The sequence below is a fragment of the Lithobates pipiens genome, unplaced genomic scaffold (assembly GCF_037356315.1).
Source record: "Lithobates pipiens isolate NorthernLeopardFrog02 unplaced genomic scaffold, aLitPip1_a1.2 Scaffold_13, whole genome shotgun sequence".
NCBI classification, from domain to species: domain Eukaryota; kingdom Metazoa; phylum Chordata; class Amphibia; order Anura; family Ranidae; genus Lithobates; species Lithobates pipiens.
In genome coordinates this window covers 128,066,676-128,087,958 of record NW_027507718.1, presented here as the reverse complement: position 1 = coordinate 128,087,958, position 21,283 = coordinate 128,066,676, and the positions used below count along the sequence as shown (strand labels likewise).

Sequence of the window (21,283 nt, the reverse complement as noted above, 5' to 3'; positions counted from 1 at the left end):
ATAGCCCACCAACTACTGCCATATAAACTGGTGGACTCGGAGGCCTTTCGAAAATTTGTGGCCATTGGAACACCACAATGGAAGGTCCCAGGAAAGAAGTATTTCCCACAGAAGGGCATCCCAGAGCTATATGGCCATGTTCAGCGGCAATTGAATGTATCTCTGGCACACAGTGTCGGTGCCAAGATACATCTGACCACAGACACGTGGTCTAGCAAACACGGGCAGGGAAGGTATATCACTTTTACTGCCCACTGGGTGAACCTTCTGACGGCCGCCACGGATTGCATGCAGGCCTGGCTCTTCTTCTCCTCCTCCTCCTCCTCCTCCTACTCCATCCTCCTCCCTCTCCTCCTCGGCTGACTCCTCCTTTTCCGCTGCTAGCGTCTCTTCCCCTGCACCGCCCAAGCTCCCCAGAACCTATTCGACATGCCAGGTGAGACGTTGCCATGCAGTGCTGCGTTTGTTGTGCCTGGAAGCCAAGAGCCACAACAGCCAGATCAGTGGCTAACACCGCTCAATTTGACAGTTGGTAAAGTGGTGTGTGACAACGGTGCCAATCTGCTTAGCGCATTGAAACAGGGCAAAATTACGCACGTGCCATGCATGGCACACGTCTTAACCTTGGTCGTGCAGCGATTCGTTGTCAAATACCCTGGGGTCCAGGACATCTTGCGGCAGGCAAGGAAAATCTCGGCCCATTTTAGAAGATCTTACACGGCCATGGCTTGCCTTGCTGACATTCAGCAGCGACACAATCTGCCGGTCAGACGTCTTATTTGCGATTGCCCGAAGCGATGGAACTCAACCTTCTATATGCTTGATAGGCTGCTCCAGCAGAAATGTGCAGTTAACGTCTACCTGTATGAACTCTGCGGCAGAACAGGTTCTGGGGAGCTGGGGGGTTTTTCACCGCGCCAGTGGCTGCTCATGCGCGACGCATGCAGACTTCTGCGCCCATTTGAGGAGATCACCAAACTGGTCAGTCGCAGTCATGGCGTCATCAGTGACATGGTACCTTATGCCTTCTTTATGGAGCGTGCATTACGTCGTGTCATTGATCAAGCTGTGGAGGAGCAGGAGCGGGAAGATGAGGAAGTCGCAATGCTGGATGAATTCCCAGGGGGGGCTACTCTGTCTGAGACAAGTCAACAACAGGAGTCTGAAGAGTCAGAGGAGGATGGTGGCGGGGCGGATGAGGAGGAGCAAGAAGAGCATGCTTTAAACCTTTCTGGGATCCCTGTTGTGCGTGGATGGGGAGAGGAGAATGAAGAGGACGACATTATCCTGGATGATGAGCAGGAGCCAGGCCACCACACCGCTTCCAGTTTAGTGCAAATGGGGGCCTTCATGCTCCAGTGTTTTAACAGGGACCCCCGTATAAAAAGCATAAGGGTCAAGGACCAGTACTGGGTGGCAACGTACTTAGACCCCTGGTACAAACACAAAATGGCGCAAATGTTACCGCCGTCACAGAGGGCTGTCAGAATGGAGCACTTCCAGGCCTTGCTTCGAGAAATGCTGCATTCTGCTTTTGCGTGCGCTGGCAGAGGAGCAATTCCCACTCCCAGAGAAGGAGTTGCGGGTACCAATCCAACAGCGCCTGCAAGAAGAGGCCGGTTTGAAGATGTGTTGGTGACTTCTGATATGAGGTCATTCTTTCAGCCAACCCGTCGACAGGTGTCATCCGGATCCAGCATCAGGGAACGCCTAGACCGACAGGTGTCCGACTACATCGGGTTAACGGCCGGTGTGGACGCTCTGAGGAGTGATGAACCCCTGGACTACTGGGTGGGTAGGCTTGACCTCTGGCCAGAGCTTGCCCAATTTGCAATCGAACTGTTGGCTTGCCCCTCGTCCAGTGTCCTGTCCGAAAGGACGTTCAGCGCAGCAGGGGGGATCATGACCGATAAGCGTACTCACCTAGCTCACGACAAAAACTAAAAAAGCACACCGTATTATATGCCCGTACCCTCCAGTTTGAAGAGGTTGAGCGGTGTCATATTTCTCCTTGGGAAGCTTATTATGAGGGGCTCCCACCATCCCTGTGCTGTGCTGACTTCCTCCTGGGGCTGCTTATTATGAGGGGCTGCCACCATCCCTGTGCTATGCTGACTTACTTCTGGGGCTGTACCTCTGCTGTGCATATTATGAGGGGCTCCCACCATCCCTGTGCTATGCTCATTATGAGGGGCTTCCACCATCCCTGTTCTGTGCTGACTTCCTCCTGGGGCTGCTTATTATGAGGGGCTCCCACCATCCCTGTGCTGTGCTGACTTACTCCTGGGGCTGTACCTCTGCTGTGCATATTATGAGGGGCTCCCACCATCCCTGTGCTATGCTCATTATGAGGGGCTCCCACCATCCCTGTGCTATGCTGACTTCCTCCTGGGGCTGTACCTCTGCTGTGCATATTATGAGGGGCTCCCACCATCCCTGTGCTATGCTCATTATGAGGGGCTCTCACCATCCCTGTGCTATGCTGACTTACTCCTAGGGCTGCTTACGGTGCAGGTGTCAGTGCTGTATATCACGGTGCTGGTGTCAGTGCTGTATATCACAGTGCTGGTGTCAGTGCTTTATGTCACGCTGCTGATGTCAGTGCTCTCTATCATGGTGCTGGTGTCAGATCACTCTATCACGGTGCAGGTGTCATTGCTGTATGTCACGCTGCTGATGTCAGTGCTTTCTATCACGGTGCTGGTGTCAGATCACTCTATCACGGTGCAGGTATCATTGCTGCATGTCACGCTGCTGATGTCAGTGCTCTCTATCACGGTGCTGGTGTCAGATCACTCTATCACGGTGCAGGTGCCATTGCTGTATGTCACGCTGCTGATGTCAGTGCTCTCTATCACGGTGCTGGTGTCAGATCACTCTATCACAGTGCAGGTGTCATTGCTGTATGTCACGCTGCTGGTGATCATCTCCTGCACCCTCTTCTTTGCCTACCCTGACCTTCCCTCTCCTCCATTGCCTTCATGCGCTCCACAGTCCTGAATTGTCACAATTTCACATATAAAAAAAAGAATGCTTGTAGTTGTCGATCCCAGATTCACCTCATACATGTGTTATGTCATTGGCCATGTGGTGGGACTATGTGTGCACAGCTAGTAATTATTTTGTGGCTGCAAATTTGAACTGTGGGTTTGCAAAGTTCGCCTCCCATTGAAGTCAATGGGGCCCGCCGCGAACGTTACGGTTCGCAAACTATCGGCCGCGTTCGTGCTTCGCGTTCGCGAAACGTCCCGTCGGAAGATCGTCCATCACTATTAGTCATATTGTCTAACGGCTATTGTGTTCAAATACTATTTACATCTTCATTGGCAAGATTGCCATCCAGAGGCGTACCTAGGGTCTCCAGCGCCCTTGGCAAGAATGTGTATCATCCCCCCCCCCCCGGCACCCACCCTCCCCTTCATTGAAGAGTTAGAATTTCAGTTGTTTGTTCTTTTAAATCATTTTTGTTTTATTACTTTAGCTGACATCTGCGCAGTTGTACGACACTGTACCCAAATAAAATGTACGTCCTTTTTTTCTCCACAAACAGAGCTTTCTTTTGGTGGCATTTGATCACCTGTTTTTTGATTATGTGCTATAAACAAAAAAAGAGTGACAATTTTGAAAAAAAATATATTTTTCACTTTCTGCTATAAAACATTCCCAATAAAAAGAAATGTAAAAATCAAATTTTTTCATAATGTTTGGTCAATTTGTATTCTGTCACATATTTTTTGTATAGTATTTAGTATTTTTAGGGCAGTGATGGCGAACCTTGGCACCCCAGATGTTTTGGAACTACATTTCCCATGATGCTCCACTACACTGCAGAGTGCCAGAGCATCATGGGAAATGCATTTCAAAACATCTGGGGTGCAAAGGTTCACCATCACTAAATCAAGGGGAAAGATTTAGGTATTTTTTACTAGTAATAGTGGCGATCTGCAATTTCTAGCAGGACTGCAACATTGCGGTGGACAGATCCGACACCTAACTGACATTTTTGACACTTTTGGAGGGACCAGTGACATTAATCCAGTAATCAGTGCTAAAAAATGGACTGTTACGGTAATACTGACACTGGCAGGGAAGGAGTTAACACCAGGGGCGATTAAAGGTTTAAATGTGTGGGGGTGTCAATAGAAAGTTAACTACACCCCAGATGTGAACACCCATGCAATCCGATTCTGCTGGGTCCTGTAACAGTGAAGAGAACTGCAGACATGATCAGAGAGACAGCTAACAGAAGAACTGGCCTGTACTGTAGCAAGAGACACAGCCAAACAGTGAAGAGAACTGTTACCACCACCACCGCACCAGGCACCACCACCACTGACTGCTGGGAGGAAACTTCAAAGGCCCGCCATGCTGCACGTGCACCTAGGACCCCTGGGTAGTTCGCACAAGTGCCTGTGCAATGCCCTCTGCTCTCCAGGAGAGGAAAAAACAGGCAGCGCTGGGGAGAGATCACTGGTCTGGCAGCTGACCTATGGGAAGATCATTGATATGTGGCCCGAACAGGAGGGAGGCAGATCGGTCAGTGCGCCGCTCACTATGTCTATGTGACACAGTTACAGATGTATCTCCTCCTCTACCTCCAGCAGCTGAAGCCAATAGGAGGGAGACCAAGACTCCCCCCCGCTCTCTATCAGCGGCTCTGCAGTGTCAGCAGCAAGCAGCAGTGCTCAGCCTGCCACTGCTGTGTGCTGAATAGGGATGAGCTCGGTGTTCGATTCGAACGCATATTCGATTAGAACATTGGTCGTTCGTTGTGTTCAGAACTTTGTGGACCTGTTCGCACCAAATTCGTATGGCACGAACGGCCCACAATGAACTACGCCATCGCAGTGCATTGCTGGCTCATGATTGGCCAAGCATGCACTGTGACCTCCACATGCTTGGCCAATCACAGCGCCAGCAGCGAGGAGAGCCATAATTGGCCACAGGCAGGATGCCTGTGGCCAATTATAGCTCAGGGGGTTTAGTAAACGCCCCACACTATATAAGGCCACCAGCATGGCGGCCTTGTGTAGTGTGTTGGCATGCAGGGAAAGTGCTAGATAGGCAGGGACAGTGTGTTCCTTTCTCAGCCATCTGCAGGAGTTAGTGCGTGTTGTGTGCCTCCAGTGCAGTATACACCTGTATCTACCCTTTATTGCTGATGCTCTCTAATACAGCCATCTGCAGGAGTTAATGGGTGTTGTGTGCCACCAGCGCAGTATACACCTGTATCTACCCTTTATTGCTGTTGCTCTCTAATACAGCCATCTGCAGCAGTTAGTGGGTGTTGTGTGCCTCCAGCGCAGTATACACCTGTATCTACCCTTTATTTCTGTTGCTCTCTAATACAGCCATCTGCAGGAGTTAGTGGGTGTTGTGTGCCACCAACACAGTATACACCTGTATCTACCCTTTATTGCTGTTGCTCTCTAATACAGCCATCTGCAGGAGTTAGTGGGTGTTGTGTGCCTCCAGCGCAGTATACACCTGTATCTACCCTTTATTGCTGTTGCTCTCTAATACAGCCATCTGCAGGAGTTAGTGGGTGTTGTGTGCCATCAGCACAGTATACACCTGTATCAACCCTTTATTGCTGTTGCTCTCGAATACAGCCATCTGCAGGAGTTAGTGGGTGTTGTGTGCCTCCAGCGCAGTATACACCTGTATCTACCCTTTATTGCTGTTCTCTAATACAGCCATCTGCAGGAGTTAAAGTGGGTGTTGTGTGCCTCCAGCACAGTATACACCTGAAGATAACCCTTATTGCTGGTGTTGTCTGTTGCATAGCTTGCATATTAGCCTTTAAAATTAGCACTTTTGATTTTGAACGTTCGAGTCCCATAGACTTTAATAGGGTTCTAAAGTTCGTACAAATTTTCAGTCCGTTTGAATGTTCTGGTGCGAACCAAACCGGGGGGGGGGGGGGGGGGTAGTGTTCAGCTCATCCCTAGTGTTGTAGTGCTGAAGTAGAAGTAGTAGAAGAACAATGCTAGTTGGCGCTCCCCCTCTCGGCCTGCGCCCCCGCAAGGCGCTGGTTTCGCCAACGGCATGGTACGCCCCTGTGTTGCCATCTCAGCCTTTTGAAGACCTGTTCAGCCAGGAAATCTTGAAAGTGACATGTCTATGTCACTAAGTATTTGCAAGATTTCAGTTCAAAAGACTCTTTAGCTAGCTAGTTGTCATGGTGTCACCCCCTTCAGAATGTATAAATTGTATTAGGTGTACTAGTCAGACAGAGCTTCTTTTGAAATGAACATGTACTGTGATTGTGTTGTGCTGCTCTCCCTGCCTGTAGCTAGACGACAGGCTTGTATAAAATAAATATATCTAGTTTTCGATCTGGCTTCAGCAGTCAATATGTTACTGAAACCCACAAATATATAGTATCATTAATTCCCAAGAAAATCGCAGCAAAGAATATACTATATTGACAGCGCTAAAAGGTAAAATGAGATGGTCAGGAAATAAAAGTCAAAAGAGTTCATAAGTTTGACCGGTGTGCTGAATCTTGAATTGTGGAAAGAGAGCTTCAACTTAATGTTCATAAGAAAGAAAAGAAGTCCATCTACAAGCCATTCACCAGACTGCCAGTGTGAAAAAACTCTGTGCACAGTGACGCTCCCAATGGTAATACACTTACCAAAAATATGAATGGATATAGGCACATCAAATATTCAGTGGCTCCTAGGTATTCTCAGCCTCTCTCCAACCAGCACAATACGTTATCATTTCACATATGGAAAAAATCAGAAACCCAATCCATAGTGCAAACTGATTTTAATAAACAAACTTATGCGCACTCTTTAAAAACATACGTACACAATAAAACACTTTTATATCTCATATAATGTCACCAGCAAGGCTCAGTCTTGTCTCACCACAGTCCGGATCTCAGTGATCACAAACGGTCTCGGTATCTGCGGCAGGTCCCGAGAAGACAAGCTCTCCTGCTATGATGATGTAAAGCTGCACGGTCACGCCCCTACGCGTTTTGTCATTACGTCTTCGTCTGTGGGCGTGGCCGTGCGGCGCAGCTAGTACAAAATATATAGGGAGACAGGCGGCCAGCGGAACACTCCTACGGCCCGCCTCCTCGCCAATCACAACACGTCAAGCTCAGAGAAGCCTTATTCCATTCAACCTCTTCCTTCTCTGACGCCCCGCTGTATCGCTTAGGATATGAAGGGCAGGAACACACAAAAGTCCCCAATCCTACGCTCTCAGCTCGCATGTACTTTCTAGTCAATATACATACTATACCTTTACTCAAGTACAGTATATATATATATGTCGGACAATGTCAACACAGCGAAACATTCCGCACAAAAACTCTATGCAGATAGGAAGGGCGGCGGACGACTCACACATCCCGCCGGCCTCTCTAAGCTTTGCATACACGCAGATGGCGGTATGCCCTGTCTTTTATTTCAAGTGGGTATCCCTATTGTTTACCCGGGCAACTCAAATCAAAAAGAGCCCCACCGTTCTGCATGTATGTTATATCTCGTGATAATCCACACATTAGAATATCTAGATACACATATATATATATATACATATATGCACTTCAAAACCTCAATTAAAACCAATATATAAACAATACAAAGTAATGAGATAGAACCTAAAAAATACACTAAATAAAATAAAAAAATACACACAACAATGCATGCATACAGTAATATATATACCCAAACAGGAGCAATGCCCACAGCATTCCCACAGAGCACCGGCATGTAATTTCTCTTAATAGTAATAAGATTGGTATTATTCATACCCCCCATCAATATGATGTACTGAAACAAACTAAAATCACCACCAAACCATCTCCATTAATACTGCATTATCACCGTTATTAATGGTATTACGCTATAACCAGGCCTGCTAGCCTAAACAGACCAATACTTTGTCTTCCTACAGCAGTACACTTACTTAAACAATTGTTCAAATTCCCAATCATGATTATTAAACTGTATTAGAGCACTGACGCGTGCCAAAGTCCGATACACATAGACTGCAGTAATCTATAGAAATGCATTGTCACCATGCTGCTACAAAATTCCTGATCCCCACTGGAACTTGGTTTATGTTAATCAATGCGACTATCAGCAACCGACACAAACCAAGCAAGTAATAGATAGGTACACCATACCCCAAGGGGCTTAAAAGATCCCCTATAAACCAAATACAATAAAACATAAGCAATAAAACCAAATTGCAAATAAAAAATCATAAAAAAATGATAATAATAAATAATAAAGACGTAAGTCTTTAAAGTCCTTAATAAAGTCCTAAGGTGGAAGGTAATTCTTAGAAAGGACCTGAACCTAATCATCAGTAATCACTGATGAAACAGTTCAGGTCCAATTCTATATTTAAACCGTTAGGGCTTAAAGTATTGGTCCGAAAAATCCATTCAGTTTCTCGTTTAGATACCTCCCGCACCAGATTACCCCAATCCCCCTCCAAGAGGGGAAGATTCTGTCTATACCCCAAAATTTGAGACCACTAGGGTCCCTATTGTGTTTACGTCTAAAGTGTAAAGAGACACTATGGTCAATGTACCCTATAGAAATATTGTAAATGTGTTCTGACACTCTTTTGCACAACGTTCTCTTAGTTCTGCCAATATACATAAGCCTGCACGGACATTGAAGCACGTATACAACGTGTGTCGTTATGCATATGATAAACTGTTCTATTTTAAACGATCGGCCATTTCCTGTAGAAGTAAATTGGTCAATACCCCTCAAGTGGGTGTGTACCATTAAGTTGAAGCTCTCTTTCCACGATTCAAGATTCAGCACACCGGTCAAACTTATGAACTCTTTTGACTTTTATTTCCTGACTGTCTCATTTTACCTTTTAGCGCTGTCAATATAGTATTTTCTTTGCTGCGATTTTCTTGGGAATTAATGATACTATATATTTGTGTGTTATGCAATATTTTTTTATGATAGCAGCTTAAAATATAACATCCTCTTTAGAGCGCTGGGATCAGTGATATCTACTAAAAATATTTATCAGTGATACTTGTACATGTTACTGAAACCCATGAGTCATGGGTTTTTCCTATTAATCCCATCCTCAGCCCCTCCTTCTTCAGGTCTTCCCAGACCCCTCTCCAGCTCATCTGCACAGTTTCCCCCATCCTCAGGCTTCACAGTTCCCCCATCCCCAGGCTTCACAACCCTCTCCAGCTCATCTGCACAGCCCCCTCCCCTCTCTAAATTCACTGACCTCATACCAGTCTCAGATCTCTCTCACAGGCATTGGTGGATTTCTTTCTCCTGGGCTCCAGCAGAGAAACCCAGCCCCAGTTTCAGTGGCTCTCAGCTCCAGTAACAGGATCTGGGTGAATGAAAATTGAGGCATAGAGATCCCGTGACAGAAGACAGAGAGCACAGCACATCAGGCTTGTCTCATCGATGGGTGCAGAGTAGGCCAGAATACAGTGGGCCACATCCCCATTGGGGTCCGTGTGCAGTGCACACTGTGCAGTCATGGATAATACGCCACTGCTCTGTGCCCTGGGTTGTATATGACATGCTCCTGACCACTGCAATTTATACCATCAGATGTATATGACTTGCTCCTGACCACTGCACTCTGCAACCTTAGCTGTATATGACATTCTCCTAATCACTGCACTCTGTATGCTGAGTTGTATATGAAATTCTCCTGATCACTGCACTTTATAGACAACACCACATTTTATATAAACAACCTACCTGCTAAGTTCCTTCAAAACCTGTGTGCAAGTGTACCTAGAAGTGTCGAGGCTGTTTTGAAGGCAAAAGGTAGTCACACCAAATATTGATTTGATTTGGATTTCTTTTCTGTTCATCTACTTTCCATTTTGTTAATTGATAAAAGTAAAATATTAACACTTCTATTTCTGAAAGCATTCTTAAGTATAACTAAAGGCAAAACTTTTTTTTTAGTTTTGGATAGAGTACAGAGGGATTAGAACACCTGTCAGTTTTTATTGCTGTCTGTGCCCCCGTTAAGGAGATTTACCCACTCTATTTGTCCTGTTTACCATTATCATTGAAAGTAAAAAAGTAAAAGAAAATCTAAAATTTTGGGATGTCCCCAGAAAAGTATTAAAGGGCAAATCTTCCAATAGGGACACTAGTTCTGGTGACCTGGGGGTCCCCAAGGAATTCCCTTAATTTGCAAGGATTGCCTCTCACTTTCTGTTTGGCTATGGGACAGGAAATTAAGGTAAATCTTCCCAATGGGACACAGATGGTGATTATAAGCTCTCAGGGTTTATAACCTCCCCTTGCACTATCCAAAATGAAAAAAATAATGTTTTGTCTATAGTTCTACTTTAATTTACAGCATTTTTTCACACCTGGCTAAAACGTTTGTACAGTACCATACATTGCCCAAAATCCTGCTATCCACCTGGTATACCTATATACAGTACCAACAGAGATTATGTAGGAACATCTTTTGCCTATTGAACGTGGTAAACATTAACAAGCTGGCATAGCAAAATTACAAAGTCAGTTGGTCTTACTTTGCGTTATGTAATGTACTAGTCACTGGAATGTACACCTTTTTCCCACTTCTCTATTATATAATTACAACTTCATCAAATAAAGGGAATTTATCAGTAGACAGCTCACAGGTATGGTGTGCTTTGCAGACATAGGTAAACACAGCACTCTGAAGCTTAGAGTTTTCTTTCTGTGTAATAAGAATTAATTTTACAAACCTCAGTACAAATGTGTAGATATTTGTGCAAACCTAACTTGTGAACCTTTGTTTTAATCTAAAGCCCCATACTCATTATCAGTTTTTCTGCTGAATTTTTCCTTCTGAGTTATCAAAACCATATAATATGAGGTCAAACCTTAGGAGTTTCAATTTGTATGCAATCAGGCAGGCCCTTACACTACATGGTTTTGGTAAACCTGAAGGAAAAACTCAGCAGAAAAACTGATAGTGTGTATGGGGCTTAAAACTAATTTTAGACCCTTGCCCTACACTGAGACCAGGTGTAAACCCTTGTCTAGGCTGAGATCAACTTTGAACCAATGTCCTAACCTGGACCCTCATCAAAGCCTAAGACCAGTGATGGCGAACCTTGGCACCCCAGATGTTTTGGAACTACATTTCCCATGATGCTCATGCACTCTGCAGAGTAGTTGAACATCATAGGAAATGTAGTTCCAAAACATCTGGGGTGCCAAGGCTCACCATTACTGGCCTAAGACCAAACCTTTACAACCTCATTCAATAAAGAGTGTGAATTCTTAACTGCAGTAGCCAGTAGCAACCAATTTGAACTCATTTTGTACTTGTCTATCTTGAGCAGAGCAAAAACTTAATTGCTGGCTATAGTAGACTGCAGTTAAAAGATATCACCCTTTATTATAAAAGGGCAAAGGACTCATGTCAAAGCTTATAACCAGCAAGAAAGTAAAGAGAAATGTTTCCTGACACTCTAATTTTCAAACTTTACAAAAGTTATATAGAGAAAACTCATCTCAGATAAAAAGCCTTTCATGCCAAGGGCTTCCTTATCGCCATCAGCTTCCTAACTAGCCTTGACTACCTCTGCCTTAAACACTCCTAAAAAATGGCAGTGCCGCAAGTTCTATACTCATAAGAGGTTCACTACAGCTCTGTGTGCGATCACAGACCTTAACATTTACAGACAAAAATCAACATGGCAAAAGCACGACTATTTCATGATTTTATCAGTTTTAGCCAATGACTGACATTGAACTCTGTAGTAATTTCAGACTGAAAATGCTACAATTTTTTCAATCATTTTGTGTCAACAAGATCAATTAAAATATATTTATAATGCTGTATAAAAATAAACGTCATTACCTTATAAATGGTCTTGTACCAATTTCTTTCAGATATACAATAGCAGAAGCCACAGAGTTCGCTTGTTCTCCCAGTGAACGTGCATACAAATCATGTGGATGTAAGTAGAATTTTTGTGGAACCAATTACATCTTGGAAACAGTCTGAGTGTAAACACGCTGATATGAAATGATTACCTGGTGCATAATTTCTACGTCTATGTCTTTCACTTACTGGTATGTATTCTCGGTACCTTTTGTGTCTGTGTATCTTGATCGCTCTCTACTCATAAGTGTATCTGTGTATCTTGATGAAAAGTGTGTTTCATGCACACTTCCTGCCAAAAAAAAAAAAGATCTCACCACATGTGGCTTCCTGTGCGAAAGAGCAAGCTGCTAACAAACTTGTATCTATGTATTTATGTAGGCATGTAAAATCTGTGAAAATCCCTTTCTGTAAAAAATTCCATAATGCAAGAGATACAAACATGCACAGTAATTCCAAATGTTTGACGTATACAATTAAAATGTATCAATAGACTTTTTTATGTCAATTATGGATAGAGTTGGGAAGAGTTGGACCCTATAACAAGTATATATTGTATCTGTGTCTCCATTGGGGAGCTTTGCCCCTCCATTTCTACTGATGGCCACTGTCACTGTGAAAGAAAGGGAGAGGAAATTTTAGAGCAAGGGGTAAGGGGAAATCTTTGGGAGATTTCTTCTAAATTGTATCTCTGGGACAAAAAGTGAAGGTAAATTTTCTTAATGGTACACAGATAGCAAAGAAAATAAATAGTTGGGGAGTTGGTGTTGCTAAAACAAAACAACAATTTTGTTGGCTATACATACACTTTAAAAAAGAGACTACATTAAATACATTTTAGTTATTATGCAGTTTAACTATCCATCTCTCTTCATTTGACCCATGTGACTCTGATTGCTTTAGCTTTATTAATTTCTCCAAGGTGGACCTGGCCTTTCCAAACTTTTATGTATATTACTTGGCATCCCATCTTCCATGAATGGCCTAAACTCACCTTAGCTAATGTATCTACTACTACTGAGGCTGCTATAGTCTTTTATTTTGAGTCCCTGCATAATATTGTTTATCAATGGCAAGGCCTTTCCTCTCAAGGCACTACGTTGCTTTTGAGGATCACAATAAAACTTCCATTACAATGTAGTAGCACTGTGGTTTTGGCCAAAGGACACTAGATGGCACTGTGAAGCCTCCTCTACCCTCACTATCAGATTTCAGAGAAGAGGTATGCAAGGAGAAGATGGCAAGTAGCTGTGAGCAGTGGGAGTGGAGGTACAGAGTATGAGCTGCAGCTAAGGACATATTACCAGGCGGTATTGCACTCTTCTCCTGTCCTGTGGCATGAATGGGAACAGCATTGCCAGTACAAGGTGGGAGAGGGCAGCCAGGTGTGCAGCTCCACAACTCTCTGCTCCTCTGAGTGCAGCAAGACAGTGATCAGGAGTAAGTAGGAAAGTATCTACAGGGGCCATATTCTTCAGAGTCTGCTTGCCAACAAGCTACCAAAGCCATCAGTGATGCCGTGTACACACCACTGGACTTTTCGAGGGACTAGGTCCAACGGTCTTTCCGACGGACTTTCTCAATGAGCGGACTTGGCCACACACAATCACATCAAAGTCCGACGCATTCGAATGTGATGATGTACGACTGGACTAGAATAAGGAAGTTCATAGCCAGTAGCCAATAGCTGCCCTAGCGTCGTTTTTTGTCCGTCGGACTAGCATACACACGAATGGATTTCTTGGTCCGGCGGAGTTCCGGTGGAAAAATTTAAAACATGTTCTATTTTTAAAGTCTGCCGGGGCCCACACAAGATCGAATTGTCCGACGGACTCGTTCAGTTGGACCTTTGCTGTCAATGCATCACTTTTCAGAGTGCAGCTAAGCAGCCATGTCAGGTGTTTTTGGATGTGATTCTGCTGCCTCCCGAATGCCTGTTTTTTTTTTTTTTTTAATGATCATTTACAATGGGGCTAATGCACCACGATTGCAAACCAAGCATTTGGCTTGTGGTTGTGAAGTGGCCCCATTGAATGGCCAGGTTTGATGGGTTACATGCAATGCTAAGTTTGCTGTCGCAAATGGCATCTGAACAGCCTCTCCCAGCAGTTTTTTAGTCTTAAAGCGATAGTAAAATCTTGTGTTTTTAAAAAAAAATAACAAACATGTTATACTTGCCTGCTCTGCGCAATGGTGTTGCACAGAGCAGCCCCGATCCTCCTCTTCTAGGGTCCAATGCCGGCACTCCTGCCTCCTCCTTCCTGCCGGCTGCCCCCACAGCAAGCAGCTTAATCTTGGAGCACCCAAACAGGCGCACTGCAGACCCACTGCTCTGTGTGTCCATTCACACATGCAGCCGTGGCTTGGCTCTGACCCTTCCATCTTCTGATTGGCTCACTGGCTGTGATTAACAGTGGGAGCCAATTGCTCCGGCTGCTGCCAAAAGTCAATCAGGAGTGTGTGCCCCCAGAGGCAAGGGCAAGGCTCTCGTGGACATTGCTGGATCGAGATGGGACTCATGTAAGTATTATGGTGGGCTGCTGCACATAGAAGGTTTTTTACCTTCATGCAAGGTTATTTTTATTTTTTTATTTTTTTTTTAATAACAAACATTGCATACTTACCTCCTCTGTGCAAGGGTTTTGAACAGACATAGTTGTCAACATTGTAAAAAAAAATTCCGGGACACTTATTTGGCTGTAGGCTGAGTTGTATTACAATTAGGGGGCTGGGTATGAGTTTGTAGGTGTGGCATAGGGAAAAATTCAAAATGTTGAACGCTACACGGCGCTGCAAAAAATGGGCATGGTTTACGCAAAACAGTGGGGGCGTGTACCCAGCAAAGGAAACCCCTCCTTACATCTGTCTCCATCAGCGGAGCCCCTCCTTACGTCTGTCTCCATCAGCGGAGCCCCTACTTACATCTGTGTCTCCATCAGTGGAACCCCTCCTTACATCTGGTGTCCCCATCAGTCCTCCTAACATCTGTGCCCCCATCAGTTCTAACATGTGTGCCCCCATCAGTCCTAACATCTGTGCCCCATCAGTCCTCCTTACATCTGATGTCCCCCGTGACATCTAGAATGGCGCCCCCCCGGGACATCCAGACTGCCCCCCCTGGGACATCCAGACTGCCCCCCGGGACATCCAGGCTGCCCCCCCGGGACATCCAGACTGGCCCCCCCCCGACATCCAGGCTAGCCCCCCCTGACATGCAGACTGGCCTCCCCTATGCCCCCCCGACATCCAGACTGGCCCCCCCTGACATTCAGACTGCCCCACCCCTGTGCCCCCCCGGACATCCAGACTGTCCCCCCTGACAATAATAAAGCCTTTTACCGCTCCCAGCAGATGGCTGTTAACGGAGCAATAACTTGTAAACAAACTGCCATCACGCCCGGTTCCTCTTTCCCCTCCCTGTACCTATTAGTACAGGGAGAGGGGAGAGATCGGGTGTAGCAGTGCTGTGGGCTGGATGTGTAGTGCCCACAGCGCTTATCTGTGCCCATTCCAGCAGCTATCCATCCATCCCATCCATGTTCAGAAATACTCATCCATTCATCCCATTCATGCTCAGAAATACTCATCCATCCATCCCATCCATGCTCAGAAAAATGTATCCATCCATCCCTTCCATGCTCAGAAATATCCATCCATCAATCCATCCATACTCAGCAATACTCATCCATCCATGCTCAGCAATACTCATCCATCCACCATACACTGCAATACTCATCCATCCACCATACTCGGCAATACTCATCCATCCACCATACTCAGCAATACTCATCCATCCATCCATACTCGGCAATACTCATCCATCCATCCATACTCGGCAATACTCATCCATCCATCCATACTCGGCAATACTCATCCATCCATCCATACTCGGCAATACTCATCCATCCATCCATACTCTGCAATACTCATCCATCCATCCATACTCTGCAATACTCATCCATCCATCCATACTCAGCAATACTCATCCATCCATCTATACTCAAAAATACTCATCCATTCATACTCAGCAATATTCATCCACCCATCCATGCTCAGCCATCCATACTCAGCAATACTCATCCATTCATACTCAGCAATACTCATCCATGCTCAGCAATACTCATCCATCCATCCATGCTCAGAAATACTCATCCATCCATCCATGCTCAGAAATACTCATCCATCCTCAGCAATACTCATACATACATCCATCCATGCTCAGCCATCTATACTCAGCCATACAGTACTCAGCAATACTCATCCATCCATCCATACTCTGTCATAGCCATACTCAGCCATCCCATCCATACTCAGCCATACCCAGACATCCACATTCATGGCTCCACTATGCTTAGCCATCCCCATCCATGGCTTATCCATGCCACTACAGTGCCTCAAAGTGTAATAGGTAGTCAAATTAGATTTGAAATGTATGCCCCTAGAACACCTGATAGTGCTCCCTGCATGTTGGGCCTCTGTATGTGACCAGGCTGTGTAAAAGTCTCACACATGTGGTATTGCCGTACTCAGGAGGAGTAGGAGAATCTATTTTTGGGTGTAATTGTTAGCAATATTGTATAAATTGACAACTTTGTGAAAACAAATCTTGATTTTGCAAATCATTTTGTGGAAAAATTAAAAGGTCAAAAAACTCAGCATGCCTCTTTCTAAATACCTTGGAATGTCTACTTTCCAAAAAGGGGTCATTTGGGGGGTGTTTGTACTGTCCTGGCTTGTTAGACCCCTTTCACACAGACGATCCGTTCAGGTCCGCCTGTCAGTTTTTCAGGCAGACCTGAACGGATGCTCCATAGAGCTCTATGGAGCATCGGATGTCAGCGGTGACAAGTCCGCTGACATCCGACCCAAGCTATCTTCTGCTAGCTCTTTTATTAGCGGAGGAGCCCAGCTTTCTTCTTCGCCGCCGCTCTCTTCTTCCGACTTTGGGGGTCTTGTCCCCCTCTTCGGTTCTTCTTGCCGGGCCACGCGCCTTCTTCTAGCTCTTTTACAAGCGGTGGCCGCTGTCTTCTGTTCCTCTCTTCTGGAGATGTTGCCTCGTCAGACAGCAGCAGCGGCGACAGAAGACCAGGCCACTGCTTGTAAAAGAGCTAGAAGAAGGCGTGATGGCCCAGCAAGAAGAACCGAAGAGGGGGACAAGATCCCCGAAGTTGGAAGAAGAGAGGGGCGGCAAAGAAGAAAGCCAGGTTCCTCTGCTAGTAAAAGAGCTAGCAGAAGATATCGGAGGAGTCCGGCGAGAAGACCCCCGAAGGCGGAAGAAGACCCCCGGAGCTGTGCAATAAACTATTTAAACCCTTGTGTGTTGTGTTTTTTTTTTTTTTTCACAGGTGAATAGGTAGGGGTACATTGTACCCCATACTCATTCACATAGGGTGGAGGGGCTGGGATCCAGGGGCCCCATTATTAAAGCGGGCTCACGGATTCCGATAAGCCCCCCGCCCGCAGACCCCGACAACCAATGGCCAGGGTTTTCGGGAAGAGGCCCTTGTCCTCATCAACATGGGGACAAGGTGCTTTGGGGTGGGGGGGGCCGCGTGGCCCCCCTTCCCCAAGGCACCCCCCCATGTTGAGGGCCTGATATGGCTCAGGAGGGGGGCCGCTCGCTCGTCCCCACCCCCTTTCCTGGCCGGCCGGGTAGCGTGCTCGAATAAGGGTCTGGTATGGATCTGGGGGAGACCCCACAACTTTTTTTGGCGTAGGGGGTACCCCTTAAAATCCATACCAGACCTAAGGGCCTGGTATGCTCTCGGAGGGGGAATCCACGCCAATTTTTTTTAAATAAATTTGGCGTGGAGTTTCCTCTTGAGAGCTGATAATTCTGTGAGAGTCGCCTCCGTATAGACGGAGATCCGACTTGGAGGTGACCTCCATTGAAATTAATGGGTACCAGTCGCCTACAAGTCGGATTGAAGTAGTACAGGAACCTTTTCTGAAGTCGGAGCGACTTCAGTAGTGTGCATTAAGACGGCTCTCATTCACTTACATTGATTTTTACATGTAGCGCGACTAGGGGCGACCTGAAGTCGGATCTGAGTCGCCCCTATGTGAACCGGCTCTTAGGGTCTCAAGAAATGAGCTAGGCCGTCAGTACTTCAGGTGTGATCAATTTTCAGTGATTGGCACCATACCTTGTGGACTCTATAACTTTCACACAGATCAAATAATATACACTGATTTGGATTATTTTTACCAAAGATATGTAGCAGTATAAACTTTTGCCAAAATTTATGAAGAATTTTTTTTTTTTTTTATAGAATTTTCTATCTTTTTTCATTTATAGCGCAAAAAGTAAAAAACCCAGCGGTGATTAAATGCCACCAAAAGAAAGCTTTATTTGTGTGAAAAAAAGGGACAAACATTTCATATGGGTACAGTTTTGCATGACTGAGTAATTGTCATTTAAAGTGTGAGAGCACTGAAAGCTGAAAATTGGTCTGGTTAGGGAGGGGGTTTAAGTGCCCAGTTGTCAAGTGGTTAAGGTGAGCAGTTCGGGTGTGGTAAAAATTCTTGTTTTTACAGCTGCCCATGTGAAAGAGTCCTAAGATGGACTGTGGATAGAATAGGAGATGTCTGCGGGTTGCAGCAGTACGCACCCAATACATCTGGCTGACCGCAATAATAGATGATTTGGAGCTGCCCAACCACTCATCCTGTACATGCTTCATGAGCATAAACATGTGTGTTTGGGTGAATCACTTTTCCATCTTTATGTAAAAATATGAGCGAAAAATATTCTGAGGGTCAGATCATGCCTGCATGCCAGACCATTTTCTGTTGGTTCATTGTGTTCAGGTGCTGACAACTCAGAGGTGATAGTTTTCAGTTTAGGGCTCACTGTGCAGAGAGATCTATTTCTAAGCTCCTCCTTACCCTAATGCCACGTACACACGACCAGACCTAGTCTGCCGAACAATCCAATCGTGTGTGGGCTAGTCCAATCGTTTTTTCGAAAGAAAAAGACCTTGAAATAGAACATGTTTCAAAACTATCCGATGGACTAAAACCTTTGTGCGCTGGTCTGACGTACCAAATACGACGCATGGGAAGCTATTGGCTACTGGCTATTGAACTTCCTTGTTTAGGCCCGTTTACGTCATCACGTTCAAAATGAACGGACTTAGTCCGTTTGTGTGTGGCCAAGTCTGTTCATTCGGAAAGTCCGTCAGAACTCTCCCGAAAGTCCATCGGGAAGACCGTTGGACCTAGTCTGCCGGAAAGTCCGGTTGTGTGTATGCAACATAACATCTGATAACCCTGCACTAAATACCCAATTTCCCTCAAAAACCTGCACCCAACCCTCACCCAACCCTCACCTAACCACCCCCACCTACCATACTCCAAACCCTAGTGCCACAGGGGATACTAGCAGTACACTCAGCCCCACTGGGTTAGCAGGGAGGCCCAGGCCCAGCAGGAGCTGCCTGTAGACTCTACCCAGGCCCCATAAATTGTAATGTGCTCATACAGTATCTCTGTTCAGGGTTCATCCTTGATAGAAAAAAAACAACATGTAAAGTGAAATCTTGCATCTAAGGCCTCTTTCACAATATCGTACGCTCGTGCAAAGCCATGTTAACCTGCATAGGGATGCACAAGTGTTCCATGCATCTTCGTGTAGACAGTTCTTTTGATGTCTCTTGGGAAACAACGGCTGCATGGACACAGCCCCTGTGTCCCAATTTGACATCCATGTGGGTGCAGGTGCATGTCCTCAACTCACCCCTGTATTACATGTATTACTTTCAGACAGACTGATCCCTGCCCAATAGTGCTAGTCCTGGCTGGATGGAAGAAGTGTAGGCATGTGATTAGGTAAGCACTGGCCACCAAACATATCCCTGTAATTCCACTATATGCTCTATAATTATATTATCAACACCTCATAAAAATACCTTTGTAAATGTATTTATTATATTTCCTAGGAGCTATGAATAAAATTAAAGTTTAAATGCTGTTGGTGTCATCCCTGATTATTGTGCAATTAATAGATGTTCATCCAGCTAGCTTGTATTGGACATATGTTGAATGTGTGTAACTCGGGGGGGGGGGGGGGGGCAGTTAGTAGCAATTAGGGATGGGCGAACGGTTCAGCCCAAGCATGAGTTTGGGTCCAACGTTGGCTGTTCTCACACTTGCCGAACAACCAAATTATCAGGGCGTTAAACCGTTTGTTCAGAATGGAAGGACACATCTATGCAAGTCACCAAGGCTGCACACCCCAAAGAAATACAAAAATGGATCAATTTCCCCAATGTTTTTTTTTAGCAGTAAAGTATGATGTAGAAAAATATTTAATTCAAATCTTTTATTGTATCAAAAAGTAGATTCAAATTCACAGTGAGTTTAAATTACTGCACGCTTAACACCGTATGTTTCAGTGCATTACTTTCCGTTTAATGCAGTAAAGTTCAGTACTTTATTGCAAGTTTAACACCATATATATTTCAACGCGTTAAATCCAATCCAACTATCCAAAGTCTGTGGAAGAGACAACATATTTATCCAAAAAATCTCTAATCTTGTTCCCGGTGCAGAATATTGTAGCCTTATCATACAGACTGGCTCCGCAAGCCATTGCTTACACAATGAAGAAAGCTTGCAGGGAAATTGTCTTTTTTGGCTTTATAAATGCAATTATTTCTGCAGCAGCTCCTATACACAGTACAGATGTGACACTTTACTGGTAAACTAAGGCACTATATTGAAGGGAATTTTTTCATTTTTATGCTTTCACTTTAGGCATCAATAAACCACTGTTCATTTAAAAATTTCATTTTTTTTTTAACTTTTTTTTCATTGATACATGTCCTCCCAGGGCAGTACCTGGATCCCCATAGCCATTGTATGCCCAAATACTTGCATATAAGCCTTCAAAATGGGCACTTTTGATTTTTCACGTTTCGTGTCCTATAGACTTCAATGGGGTTCGTTATTCGGTTCCGAACTTTTGCAATGTTTGAAAGTTCTAGTGTGAAACAAACTGGGGGTAATTCGGCCCATCCCTAATAGCAATGAATGCCATGCCTTGTTCTGCACTGTGTCTCTGTTTGGAGAGCATCCAGCCAGGTGAACAATGACTAGCAGTAGTAGTGACATTACCAGTTCATATAATTTGGGTATGATTAGTAGAATATTAAGTTTTGGAATTGGAACTATCAACCTGTAACAAAGGGTGTTGGATTTTATTTGAAATAGTAGAGGACATTTCTCAAACATTTCTAATAGTCTCTTTGTATAGTATGGCAGGCCCCTATCCATTTCTTAATTTTCTGCTCTTTTTTTTTCCCATTCCACAATACTGGATTACAGCTACACAGTGCAAACTTGAATCTCTGCTCTGCGCTTTTGACACTTCACCCAATCACAAGATCCATGACACGTCACATCTGAGTAA

General features: G+C 45.0%; 1 protein-coding gene across 2 annotated transcripts in view; it reads right to left on the bottom strand.

The window, feature by feature from the left end:
• Window positions 1-12,125, bottom strand: part of JAK3 (Janus kinase 3) — a 197,953-nt gene extending 185,828 nt beyond the window's left edge. The window contains exon 1 of one of the 2 annotated variants that reach the window (XM_077475550.1): window positions 12,061-12,125. The gene's annotated coding sequence lies outside the window, so the exon portion shown is untranslated. Of the gene's footprint in view, window positions 1-11,847 lie in introns of both variants that reach the window. The other variant, XM_077475549.1, reaches the window with a different exon arrangement.
• Between the last annotated feature and the right edge of the window lie 9,158 nt (window positions 12,126-21,283).